The sequence below is a fragment of the Callospermophilus lateralis genome, unplaced genomic scaffold, assembly GCF_048772815.1.
Source record: "Callospermophilus lateralis isolate mCalLat2 unplaced genomic scaffold, mCalLat2.hap1 Scaffold_8129, whole genome shotgun sequence".
In the NCBI taxonomy this organism is placed as follows: domain Eukaryota; kingdom Metazoa; phylum Chordata; class Mammalia; order Rodentia; family Sciuridae; genus Callospermophilus; species Callospermophilus lateralis.
Genome location: NW_027516182.1, coordinates 44220 through 57300, shown reverse-complemented (window position 1 = coordinate 57300; position 13081 = coordinate 44220). Strand labels below are relative to the sequence as shown.

General features: G+C 68.2%; 5 non-coding genes across 5 annotated transcripts; all 5 read left to right on the top strand.

Annotated features, from left to right (window-relative positions):
- Positions 1-1515: 1515 nt before the first annotated feature.
- LOC143640977 (5S ribosomal RNA) lies at positions 1516-1634 on the top strand. The gene has a single exon (XR_013155206.1). It is a non-coding gene; the product is annotated as a 5S ribosomal RNA (ribosomal RNA).
- Positions 1635-4255: 2621 nt separating this feature from the next.
- LOC143640980 (5S ribosomal RNA) lies at positions 4256-4374 on the top strand. Its single transcript, XR_013155209.1, has one exon. It is a non-coding gene; the product is annotated as a 5S ribosomal RNA (ribosomal RNA).
- Positions 4375-7003: 2629 nt separating this feature from the next.
- On the top strand, positions 7004-7122 carry LOC143640974 (5S ribosomal RNA). Its single transcript, XR_013155203.1, has one exon. It is a non-coding gene; the product is annotated as a 5S ribosomal RNA (ribosomal RNA).
- Positions 7123-9750: 2628 nt separating this feature from the next.
- LOC143640976 (5S ribosomal RNA) lies at positions 9751-9869 on the top strand. The gene has a single exon (XR_013155205.1). It is a non-coding gene; the product is annotated as a 5S ribosomal RNA (ribosomal RNA).
- A 2628-nt stretch (positions 9870-12497) lies between these two features.
- LOC143640973 (5S ribosomal RNA) lies at positions 12498-12616 on the top strand. The gene has a single exon (XR_013155202.1). It is a non-coding gene; the product is annotated as a 5S ribosomal RNA (ribosomal RNA).
- Positions 12617-13081: the final 465 nt, after the last annotated feature.

Below are 13081 nucleotides of genomic sequence, written 5' to 3'. Positions count from 1 at the left end.
GGGAGGACCAGGTGCCAAGGGGAGCTGAAGCCCGGCCTGAGGGGACCGGGAGGCAGAGGTCCCTTGGTCGAGGTGACCCGTCCACCTGGAGACGACGGGACAACACGCAGGGCCTGACGACCCAGTGGGCCTGCGTGCCCACAACCAATGCTCCCCTCCCACTCCCCGACCCCCGCAATGCTTGCAGGTGAGGGGGCTTCCCCTCTGTTGAGGCCGCCGACTGAGCTCCCACGGGGCTTTGAATCAGGGTGCTTCTTCCACGGGACGTCCTTTCCGGCAGCACCGCCACTGGACGGAGGGGTCTGTGCCCTTCCTCAGGGCAGTGCTGTGCACGTGCTGGATGTTGACTGGTAGGAACACGGCACAGAGCACTCCGACCATGGCACTGGGTCCCAACCGAGTGACTCTGCGGTGCTTTGCAGAGTGGGCCAGAAACTCCGCGCCTCGGCCCCAGCGGCGCACTTCTGAGCCTGGCTGGCGACTGACTGACTGGGAGCCAGCGGGCCGCAGCCCCCTGGCCAGCCTCTGCCCGGGTTTCTGTGAGTCCCTGCGTGTGTTCCTCCCTCCTGCCCCTCCCTGTGCGTGGCTCCAGGCGCCAGGCACGCGTAGGGGTTGTGTGTGGCCGGCGGCCGGCCATTGCCCAGTCCGACTGCATTTCCAGCTGTCAGGGTCCCTGGGGTGTCCCAGGTGGTGCCCGTTCGCGTCTCCGCCCCTGGCTCTCTGGGCTCCCAGCTAGGCTAGGCTAGGCTAGGTTCTGGCGCCAGCGGGACACTGCTGCGGCCAGGGCTTCTGGGCTTCTCAGCCTGGCGAAGGGCGGGGTGGGCGTGGCGGTGGGGGGCCGGGGATCTCGGGGGGGGGGGGGTTCGCGGGGAGCCTGGGGCTTGGCGAGGAGGGGCTGAGGAGGCCAGGCCGCGCCAGGCCTGGTGGGGTGTCCGAGGGTGGTGCCCGCTCGCGTCTCCGCCCCTGGCTCTCTGGGCTCCCAGCTAGGCTAGGCTAGGCTAGGCTAGGTTCTGGCGCGAGCGGGACACTGCTGCGGCCAGGGTTTCTGGGCTTCTCCGCCTGGCGAAGGGCGGGGTGGGCGTGGCGGTGGGGGGCCGGGGATCTGGGGGGGGTGGGGGTCGCGGGGAGCCTGGGGCTTGGCGAGGAAGGGCTGAGGAGGCCAGGCCGCGCCAGGCCTGGCCGGGGCGGTGGGGGCCCTGTGGGATCTGGGTGGGGCTCGCGGGAGGTGGAGCCAGGTGGAGAGGGGCGGTGTTGGAGGCGGGACTCAGCCAGTCCCAGTCTCCCAGGACCCCCGGGCCCACTGCCGGGTCAAGTCAGGTGGGAGCGTGAGAGCCCCCAGCCTTGAGTTGAGTTGGGCTGGGCTGCGCTGTTCTGGGGCGGGCGAGGGAGGCCCCGTGCGACCACCCGCTCCGTTTCCCCCCCTCCACCCCCCTCCCCTCCACGCCCCTCCCCTCCCCTGGACTGAAGGGTGGAACCTGGAGCAGCCTCTGGAGGCGTCCCCGGGCGGCCCTCGCCGTCTACGGCCATACCACCCTGAACGCGCCCGATCTCGTCCGATCTCGGAAGCTAAGCAGGGTCGGGCCTGCTTAGTACTTGGATGGGAGACCGCCTGGGAATACCGGGTGCCGTAGGCTTTTGCGCCCCCTTCCCACACACACTTTTAACCCGCGTGGCCCCGAGAGACATGCCGAGACCCCCGGGCCCTCCGGGGCAGGGCGCAGGGGCAGCCCTGGGCTGCCGGTCGGTGTCCCTCCCGTGGGTCAGCGCCCAGCAGCGCCGCGCCCCTGCAGCAAGGCCCACTGGCCTGGCTCTCCCCAGGGACGCTGGGACACTCACTCCATGAGAGCTGGCGAGGAGCCCAGCCGGGTCCAGGCCACGACCTCCCTGTGCAGCCTGACCCACCCCCCCACCCCTCGGCCTCCAGGATGGGGGGTCGGGGGGGACACCTGCCCTTCCCCAGAACGCGGGGCCCGCTCCCCCACCCGTTCCTGCCACACAAGCAGAACCTTGCCACCCACATCCTGGGAGTGGGACAGTCCATCCAGCGTCTCTGGCTGGGTCGGTCTCCCTTCGCACCACCTCCGCAAGGTCCCTCCTGTGTCTCTGCCTCCTTTCCCACCGCCTTCCTCCCTGAGGGTCCCCCTGAGTCTGTCTCTCTGCCTGTCTCTCTCTTTCTCTCTCATCGGAGCACCACATGTCTGTGTGTGTCTCTGCTCATCCATCTCTCCTTCTCCCTTGTGCCTCTCTTGGCCTGTGAGGAGGCATCCCTGTCTCCATCTCCCACTCAATGCCTCTCTGGCCTTGGCTCTCTTCTTTCTCTCTCTTTCACACACACACACACACACACACACACACACAGACAGACACACACACACTCACAGAGACACACACTCACCCTTCTGTTCCCCCCCCTCCTCCCACCCAGCCAACTCACTCTGGGCTGCAAGTCACGGAGTCCATGGTCGCCTCGAGATTTTGCGGTCACAGGTTCTCTCATCTGCCGTCTAACTGCCCATGGATGTAAGAGTGGATTCAGACATAACCCTTGAAGTGCGCGCACCACTTCAGGGTGTGTGATCCGCAGAGGCTGAGAGGAGGCCGAGGAGGCCACAGGGTCTTAGGAGTCTGCGCTGAGAGCCAAGCAAGAGAGCAGATGGCAAAGGAGGGCAGGCGCTCCTGGAAGAGGAGGAAGCAGCCTTGAGAGCTGGCAACCGGTTCGGGGCCAGGGGGTTGCCCGGGAGGACCAGGTGCCAAGGGGAGCTGAAGCCCGGCCTGAGGGGACCGGGAGGCAGAGGTCCCTTGGTCGAGGTGACCCGTCCACCTGGAGACGACGGGACAACACGCAGGGCCTGACGACCCAGTGGGCCTGCGTGCCCACAACCAATGCTCCCCTCCCACTCCCCGACCCCCGCAATGCTTGCAGGTGAGGGGGCTTCCCCTCTGTTGAGGCCGCCGACTGAGCTCCCACGGGGCTTTGAATCAGGGTGCTTCTTCCACGGGACGTCCTTTCCGGCAGCACCGCCACTGGACGGAGGGGTCTGTGCCCTTCCTCAGGGCAGTGCTGTGCACGTGCTGGATGTTGACTGGTAGGAACACGGCACAGAGCACTCCGACCATGGCACTGGGTCCCAACCGAGTGACTCTGCGGTGCTTTGCAGAGTGGGCCAGAAACTCCGCGCCTCGGCCCCAGCGGCGCACTTCTGAGCCTGGCTGGCGACTGACTGACTGGGAGCCAGCGGGCCGCAGCCCCCTGGCCAGCCTCTGCCCGGGTTTCTGTGAGTCCCTGCGTGTGTTCCTCCCTCCTGCCCCTCCCTGTGCGTGGCTCCAGGCGCCAGGCACGCGTAGGGGTTGTGTGTGGCCGGCGGCCGGCCATTGCCCAGTCCGACTGCATTTCCAGCTGTCAGGGTCCCTGGGGTGTCCCAGGTGGTGCCCGTTCGCGTCTCCGCCCCTGGCTCTCTGGGCTCCCAGCTAGGCTAGGCTAGGCTAGGTTCTGGCGCCAGCGGGACACTGCTGCGGCCAGGGCTTCTGGGCTTCTCAGCCTGGCGAAGGGCGGGGTGGGCGTGGCGGTGGGGGGCCGGGGATCTCGGGGGGGGGGGGTGGGGTTCGCGGGGAGCCTGGGGCTTGGCGAGGAGGGGCTGAGGAGGCCAGGCCGCGCCAGGCCTGGTGGGGTGTCCGAGGGTGGTGCCCGCTCGCGTCTCCGCCCCTGGCTCTCTGGGCTCCCAGCTAGGCTAGGCTAGGCTAGGCTAGGTTCTGGCGCGAGCGGGACACTGCTGCGGCCAGGGTTTCTGGGCTTCTCCGCCTGGCGAAGGGCGGGGTGGGCGTGGCGGTGGGGGGCCGGGGATCTGGGGGGGGTGGGGGTCGCGGGGAGCCTGGGGCTTGGCGAGGAAGGGCTGAGGAGGCCAGGCCGCGCCAGGCCTGGCCGGGGCGGTGGGGGCCCTGTGGGATCTGGGTGGGGCTCGCGGGAGGTGGAGCCAGGTGGAGAGGGGCGGTGTTGGAGGCGGGACTCAGCCAGTCCCAGTCTCCCAGGACCCCCGGGCCCACTGCCGGGTCAAGTCAGGTGGGAGCGTGAGAGCCCCCAGCCTTGAGTTGAGTTGGGCTGGGCTGCGCTGTTCTGGGGCGGGCGAGGGAGGCCCCGTGCGACCACCCGCTCCGTTTCCCCCCCTCCACCCCCCTCCCCTCCACGCCCCTCCCCTCCCCTGGACTGAAGGGTGGAACCTGGAGCAGCCTCTGGAGGCGTCCCCGGGCGGCCCTCGCCGTCTACGGCCATACCACCCTGAACGCGCCCGATCTCGTCCGATCTCGGAAGCTAAGCAGGGTCGGGCCTGGTTAGTACTTGGATGGGAGACCGCCTGGGAATACCGGGTGCCGTAGGCTTTTGCGCCCCCTTCCCACACACACTTTTAACCCGCGTGGCCCCGAGAGACATGCCGAGACCCCCGGGCCCTCCGGGGCAGGGCGCAGGGGCAGCCCTGGGCTGCCGGTCGGTGTCCCTCCCGTGGGTCAGCGCCCAGCAGCGCCGCGCCCCTGCAGCAAGGCCCACTGGCCTGGCTCTCCCCAGGGACGCTGGGACACTCACTCCATGAGAGCTGGCGAGGAGCCCAGCCGGGTCCAGGCCACGACCTCCCTGTGCAGCCTGACCCACCCCCCCACCCCTCGGCCTCCAGGATGGGGGGTCGGGGGGGACACCTGCCCTTCCCCAGAACGCGGGGCCCGCTCCCCCACCCGTTCCTGCCACACAAGCAGAACCTTGCCACCCACATCCTGGGAGTGGGACAGTCCATCCAGCGTCTCTGGCTGGGTCGGTCTCCCTTCGCACCACCTCCGCAAGGTCCCTCCTGTGTCTCTGCCTCCTTTCCCACCGCCTTCCTCCCTGAGGGTCCCCCTGAGTCTGTCTCTCTGCCTGTCTCTCTCTTTCTCTCTCATCGGAGCACCACATGTCTGTGTGTGTCTCTGCTCATCCATCTCTCCTTCTCCCTTGTGCCTCTCTTGGCCTGTGAGGAGGCATCCCTGTCTCCATCTCCCACTCAATACCTCTCTGGCCTTGGCTCTCTTCTTTCTCTCTCTTTCACACACACACACACACACACACACACACACACACACAGACAGACACACACACACTCACAGAGACACACACTCACCCTTCTGTTCCCCCCCCTCCTCCCACCCAGCCAACTCACTCTGGGCTGCAAGTCACGGAGTCCATGGTCGCCTCGAGATTTTGCGGTCACAGGTTCTCTCATCTGCCGTCTAACTGCCCATGGATGTAAGAGTGGATTCAGACATAACCCTTGAAGTGCGCGCACCACTTCAGGGTGTGTGATCCGCAGAGGCTGAGAGGAGGCCTAGGAGGCCACAGGGTCTTAGGAGTCTGCGCTGAGAGCCAAGCAAGAGAGCAGATGGCAAAGGAGGGCAGGCGCTCCTGGAAGAGGAGGAAGCAGCCTTGAGAGCTGGCAACCGGTTCGGGGCCAGGGGGTTGCCCGGGAGGACCAGGTGCCAAGGGGAGCTGAAGCCCGGCCTGAGGGGACCGGGAGGCAGAGGTCCCTTGGTCGAGGTGACCCGTCCACCTGGAGACGACGGGACAACACGCAGGGCCTGACGACCCAGTGGGCCTGCGTGCCCACAACCAATGCTCCCCTCCCACTCCCCGACCCCCGCAATGCTTGCAGGTGAGGGGGCTTCCCCTCTGTTGAGGCCGCCGACTGAGCTCCCACGGGGCTTTGAATCAGGGTGCTTCTTCCACGGGACGTCCTTTCCGGCAGCACCGCCACTGGACGGAGGGGTCTGTGCCCTTCCTCAGGGCAGTGCTGTGCACGTGCTGGATGTTGACTGGTAGGAACACGGCACAGAGCACTCCGACCATGGCACTGGGTCCCAACCGAGTGACTCTGCGGTGCTTTGCAGAGTGGGCCAGAAACTCCGCGCCTCGGCCCCAGCGGCGCACTTCTGAGCCTGGCTGGCGACTGACTGACTGGGAGCCAGCGGGCCGCAGCCCCCTGGCCAGCCTCTGCCCGGGTTTCTGTGAGTCCCTGCGTGTGTTCCTCCCTCCTGCCCCTCCCTGTGCGTGGCTCCAGGCGCCAGGCACGCGTAGGGGTTGTGTGTGGCCGGCGGCCGGCCATTGCCCAGTCCGACTGCATTTCCAGCTGTCAGGGTCCCTGGGGTGTCCCAGGTGGTGCCCGTTCGCGTCTCCGCCCCTGGCTCTCTGGGCTCCCAGCTAGGCTAGGCTAGGCTAGGTTCTGGCGCCAGCGGGACACTGCTGCGGCCAGGGCTTCTGGGCTTCTCAGCCTGGCGAAGGGCGGGGTGGGCGTGGCGGTGGGGGGCCGGGGATCTCGGGGGGGGGGGGGGTGGGGTTCGCGGGGAGCCTGGGGCTTGGCGAGGAGGGGCTGAGGAGGCCAGGCCGCGCCAGGCCTGGTGGGGTGTCCGAGGGTGGTGCCCGCTCGCGTCTCCGCCCCTGGCTCTCTGGGCTCCCAGCTAGGCTAGGCTAGGCTAGGCTAGGTTCTGGCGCGAGCGGGACACTGCTGCGGCCAGGGTTTCTGGGCTTCTCCGCCTGGCGAAGGGCGGGGTGGGCGTGGCGGTGGGGGGCCGGGGATCTGGGGGGGGTGGGGTTCGCGGGGAGCCTGGGGCTTGGCGAGGAAGGGCTGAGGAGGCCAGGCCGCGCCAGGCCTGGCCGGGGCGGTGGGGGCCCTGTGGGATCTGGGTGGGGCTCGCGGGAGGTGGAGCCAGGTGGAGAGGGGCGGTGTTGGAGGCGGGACTCAGCCAGTCCCAGTCTCCCAGGACCCCCGGGCCCACTGCCGGGTCAAGTCAGGTGGGAGCGTGAGAGCCCCCAGCCTTGAGTTGAGTTGGGCTGGGCTGCGCTGTTCTGGGGCGGGCGAGGGAGGCCCCGTGCGACCACCCGCTCCGTTTCCCCCCCTCCACCCCCCTCCCCTCCACGCCCCTCCCCTCCCCTGGACTGAAGGGTGGAACCTGGAGCAGCCTCTGGAGGCGTCCCCGGGCGGCCCTCGCCGTCTACGGCCATACCACCCTGAACGCGCCCGATCTCGTCTGATCTCGGAAGCTAAGCAGGGTCGGGCCTGGTTAGTACTTGGATGGGAGACCGCCTGGGAATACCGGGTGCCGTAGGCTTTTGCGCCCCCTTCCCACACACACTTTTAACCCGCGTGGCCCCGAGAGACATGCCGAGACCCCCGGGCCCTCCGGGGCAGGGCGCAGGGGCAGCCCTGGGCTGCCGGTCGGTGTCCCTCCCGTGGGTCAGCGCCCAGCAGCGCCGCGCCCCTGCAGCAAGGCCCACTGGCCTGGCTCTCCCCAGGGACGCTGGGACACTCACTCCATGAGAGCTGGCGAGGAGCCCAGCCGGGTCCAGGCCACGACCTCCCTGTGCAGCCTGACCCACCCCCCCACCCCTCGGCCTCCAGGATGGGGGGTCGGGGGGGACACCTGCCCTTCCCCAGAACGCGGGGCCCGCTCCCCCACCCGTTCCTGCCACACAAGCAGAACCTTGCCACCCACATCCTGGGAGTGGGACAGTCCATCCAGCGTCTCTGGCTGGGTCGGTCTCCCTTCGCACCACCTCCGCAAGGTCCCTCCTGTGTCTCTGCCTCCTTTCCCACCGCCTTCCTCCCTGAGGGTCCCCCTGAGTCTGTCTCTCTGCCTGTCTCTCTCTTTCTCTCTCATCGGAGCACCACATGTCTGTGTGTGTCTCTGCTCATCCATCTCTCCTTCTCCCTTGTGCCTCTCTTGGCCTGTGAGGAGGCATCCCTGTCTCCATCTCCCACTCAATGCCTCTCTGGCCTTGGCTCTCTTCTTTCTCTCTCTTTCACACACACACACACACACACACACACACACACACACAGACAGACACACACACACTCACAGAGACACACACTCACCCTTCTGTTCCCCCCCTCCTCCCACCCAGCCAACTCACTCTGGGCTGCAAGTCACGGAGTCCATGGTCGCCTCGAGATTTTGCGGTCACAGGTTCTCTCATCTGCCGTCTAACTGCCCATGGATGTAAGAGTGGATTCAGACATAACCCTTGAAGTGCGCGCACCACTTCAGGGTGTGTGATCCGCAGAGGCTGAGAGGAGGCCTAGGAGGCCACAGGGTCTTAGGAGTCTGCGCTGAGAGCCAAGCAAGAGAGCAGATGGCAAAGGAGGGCAGGCGCTCCTGGAAGAGGAGGAAGCAGCCTTGAGAGCTGGCAACCGGTTCGGGGCCAGGGGGTTGCCCGGGAGGACCAGGTGCCAAGGGGAGCTGAAGCCCGGCCTGAGGGGACCGGGAGGCAGAGGTCCCTTGGTCGAGGTGACCCGTCCACCTGGAGACGACGGGACAACACGCAGGGCCTGACGACCCAGTGGGCCTGCGTGCCCACAACCAATGCTCCCCTCCCACTCCCCGACCCCCGCAATGCTTGCAGGTGAGGGGGCTTCCCCTCTGTTGAGGCCGCCGACTGAGCTCCCACGGGGCTTTGAATCAGGGTGCTTCTTCCACGGGACGTCCTTTCCGGCAGCACCGCCACTGGACGGAGGGGTCTGTGCCCTTCCTCAGGGCAGTGCTGTGCACGTGCTGGATGTTGACTGGTAGGAACACGGCACAGAGCACTCCGACCATGGCACTGGGTCCCAACCGAGTGACTCTGCGGTGCTTTGCAGAGTGGGCCAGAAACTCCGCGCCTCGGCCCCAGCGGCGCACTTCTGAGCCTGGCTGGCGACTGACTGACTGGGAGCCAGCGGGCCGCAGCCCCCTGGCCAGCCTCTGCCCGGGTTTCTGTGAGTCCCTGCGTGTGTTCCTCCCTCCTGCCCCTCCCTGTGCGTGGCTCCAGGCGCCAGGCACGCGTAGGGGTTGTGTGTGGCCGGCGGCCGGCCATTGCCCAGTCCGACTGCATTTCCAGCTGTCAGGGTCCCTGGGGTGTCCCAGGTGGTGCCCGTTCGCGTCTCCGCCCCTGGCTCTCTGGGCTCCCAGCTAGGCTAGGCTAGGCTAGGTTCTGGCGCCAGCGGGACACTGCTGCGGCCAGGGCTTCTGGGCTTCTCAGCCTGGCGAAGGGCGGGGTGGGCGTGGCGGTGGGGGGCCGGGGATCTCGGGGGGGGGGGGGGTGGGGTTCGCGGGGAGCCTGGGGCTTGGCGAGGAGGGGCTGAGGAGGCCAGGCCGCGCCAGGCCTGGTGGGGTGTCCGAGGGTGGTGCCCGCTCGCGTCTCCGCCCCTGGCTCTCTGGGCTCCCAGCTAGGCTAGGCTAGGCTAGGCTAGGTTCTGGCGCGAGCGGGACACTGCTGCGGCCAGGGTTTCTGGGCTTCTCCGCCTGGCGAAGGGCGGGGTGGGCGTGGCGGTGGGGGGCCGGGGATCTGGGGGGGGTGGGGGTCGCGGGGAGCCTGGGGCTTGGCGAGGAAGGGCTGAGGAGGCCAGGCCGCGCCAGGCCTGGCCGGGGCGGTGGGGGCCCTGTGGGATCTGGGTGGGGCTCGCGGGAGGTGGAGCCAGGTGGAGAGGGGCGGTGTTGGAGGCGGGACTCAGCCAGTCCCAGTCTCCCAGGACCCCCGGGCCCACTGCCGGGTCAAGTCAGGTGGGAGCGTGAGAGCCCCCAGCCTTGAGTTGAGTTGGGCTGGGCTGCGCTGTTCTGGGGCGGGCGAGGGAGGCCCCGTGCGACCACCCGCTCCGTTTCCCCCCCTCCACCCCCCTCCCCTCCACGCCCCTCCCCTCCCCTGGACTGAAGGGTGGAACCTGGAGCAGCCTCTGGAGGCGTCCCCGGGCGGCCCTCGCCGTCTACGGCCATACCACCCTGAACGCGCCCGATCTCGTCCGATCTCGGAAGCTAAGCAGGGTCGGGCCTGCTTAGTACTTGGATGGGAGACCGCCTGGGAATACCGGGTGCCGTAGGCTTTTGCGCCCCCTTCCCACACACACTTTTAACCCGCGTGGCCCCGAGAGACATGCCGAGACCCCCGGGCCCTCCGGGGCAGGGCGCAGGGGCAGCCCTGGGCTGCCGGTCGGTGTCCCTCCCGTGGGTCAGCGCCCAGCAGCGCCGCGCCCCTGCAGCAAGGCCCACTGGCCTGGCTCTCCCCAGGGACGCTGGGACACTCACTCCATGAGAGCTGGCGAGGAGCCCAGCCGGGTCCAGGCCACGACCTCCCTGTGCAGCCTGACCCACCCCCCCACCCCTCGGCCTCCAGGATGGGGGGTCGGGGGGGACACCTGCCCTTCCCCAGAACGCGGGGCCCGCTCCCCCACCCGTTCCTGCCACACAAGCAGAACCTTGCCACCCACATCCTGGGAGTGGGACAGTCCATCCAGCGTCTCTGGCTGGGTCGGTCTCCCTTCGCACCACCTCCGCAAGGTCCCTCCTGTGTCTCTGCCTCCTTTCCCACCGCCTTCCTCCCTGAGGGTCCCCCTGAGTCTGTCTCTCTGCCTGTCTCTCTCTTTCTCTCTCATCGGAGCACCACATGTCTGTGTGTGTCTCTGCTCATCCATCTCTCCTTCTCCCTTGTGCCTCTCTTGGCCTGTGAGGAGGCATCCCTGTCTCCATCTCCCACTCAATGCCTCTCTGGCCTTGGCTCTCTTCTTTCTCTCTCTTTCACACACACACACACACACACACACACACACACACACAGACAGACACACACACACTCACAGAGACACACACTCACCCTTCTGTTCCCCCCCCTCCTCCCACCCAGCCAACTCACTCTGGGCTGCAAGTCACGGAGTCCATGGTCGCCTCGAGATTTTGCGGTCACAGGTTCTCTCATCTGCCGTCTAACTGCCCATGGATGTAAGAGTGGATTCAGACATAACCCTTGAAGTGCGCGCACCACTTCAGGGTGTGTGATCCGCAGAGGCTGAGAGGAGGCCGAGGAGGCCACAGGGTCTTAGGAGTCTGCGCTGAGAGCCAAGCAAGAGAGCAGATGGCAAAGGAGGGCAGGCGCTCCTGGAAGAGGAGGAAGCAGCCTTGAGAGCTGGCAACCGGTTCGGGGCCAGGGGGTTGCCCGGGAGGACCAGGTGCCAAGGGGAGCTGAAGCCCGGCCTGAGGGGACCGGGAGGCAGAGGTCCCTTGGTCGAGGTGACCCGTCCACCTGGAGACGACGGGACAACACGCAGGGCCTGACGACCCAGTGGGCCTGCGTGCCCACAACCAATGCTCCCCTCCCACTCCCCGACCCCCGCAATGCTTGCAGGTGAGGGGGCTTCCCCTCTGTTGAGGCCGCCGACTGAGCTCCCACGGGGCTTTGAATCAGGGTGCTTCTTCCACGGGACGTCCTTTCCGGCAGCACCGCCACTGGACGGAGGGGTCTGTGCCCTTCCTCAGGGCAGTGCTGTGCACGTGCTGGATGTTGACTGGTAGGAACACGGCACAGAGCACTCCGACCATGGCACTGGGTCCCAACCGAGTGACTCTGCGGTGCTTTGCAGAGTGGGCCAGAAACTCCGCGCCTCGGCCCCAGCGGCGCACTTCTGAGCCTGGCTGGCGACTGACTGACTGGGAGCCAGCGGGCCGCAGCCCCCTGGCCAGCCTCTGCCCGGGTTTCTGTGAGTCCCTGCGTGTGTTCCTCCCTCCTGCCCCTCCCTGTGCGTGGCTCCAGGCGCCAGGCACGCGTAGGGGTTGTGTGTGGCCGGCGGCCGGCCATTGCCCAGTCCGACTGCATTTCCAGCTGTCAGGGTCCCTGGGGTGTCCCAGGTGGTGCCCGTTCGCGTCTCCGCCCCTGGCTCTCTGGGCTCCCAGCTAGGCTAGGCTAGGCTAGGTTCTGGCGCCAGCGGGACACTGCTGCGGCCAGGGCTTCTGGGCTTCTCAGCCTGGCGAAGGGCGGGGTGGGCGTGGCGGTGGGGGGCCGGGGATCTCGGGGGGGGGGGGGTGGGGTTCGCGGGGAGCCTGGGGCTTGGCGAGGAGGGGCTGAGGAGGCCAGGCCGCGCCAGGCCTGGTGGGGTGTCCGAGGGTGGTGCCCGCTCGCGTCTCCGCCCCTGGCTCTCTGGGCTCCCAGCTAGGCTAGGCTAGGCTAGGCTAGGTTCTGGCGCGAGCGGGACACTGCTGCGGCCAGGGTTTCTGGGCTTCTCCGCCTGGCGAAGGGCGGGGTGGGCGTGGCGGTGGGGGGCCGGGGATCTGGGGGGGGTGGGGGTCGCGGGGAGCCTGGGGCTTGGCGAGGAAGGGCTGAGGAGGCCAGGCCGCGCCAGGCCTGGCCGGGGCGGTGGGGGCCCTGTGGGATCTGGGTGGGGCTCGCGGGAGGTGGAGCCAGGTGGAGAGGGGCGGTGTTGGAGGCGGGACTCAGCCAGTCCCAGTCTCCCAGGACCCCCGGGCCCACTGCCGGGTCAAGTCAGGTGGGAGCGTGAGAGCCCCCAGCCTTGAGTTGAGTTGGGCTGGGCTGCGCTGTTCTGGGGCGGGCGAGGGAGGCCCCGTGCGACCACCCGCTCCGTTTCCCCCCCTCCACCCCCCTCCCCTCCACGCCCCTCCCCTCCCCTGGACTGAAGGGTGGAACCTGGAGCAGCCTCTGGAGGCGTCCCCGGGCGGCCCTCGCCGTCTACGGCCATACCACCCTGAACGCGCCCGATCTCGTCTGATCTCGGAAGCTAAGCAGGGTCGGGCCTGGTTAGTACTTGGATGGGAGACCGCCTGGGAATACCGGGTGCCGTAGGCTTTTGCGCCCCCTTCCCACACACACTTTTAACCCGCGTGGCCCCGAGAGACATGCCGAGACCCCCGGGCCCTCCGGGGCAGGGCGCAGGGGCAGCCCTGGGCTGCCGGTCGGTGTCCCTCCCGTGGGTCAGCGCCCAGCAGCGCCGCGCCCCTGCAGCAAGGCCCACTGGCCTGGCTCTCCCCAGGGACGCTGGGACACTCACTCCATGAGAGCTGGCGAGGAGCCCAGCCGGGTCCAGGCCACGACCTCCCTGTGCAGCCTGACCCACCCCCCCACCCCTCGGCCTCCAGGATGGGGGGTCGGGGGGGACACCTGCCCTTCCCCAGAACGCGGGGCCCGCTCCCCCACCCGTTCCTGCCACACAAGCAGAACCTTGCCACCCACATCCTGGGAGTGGGACAGTCCATCCAGCGTCTCTGGCTGGGTCGGTCTCCCTTCGCACCACCTCCGCAAGGTCCCTCCTGT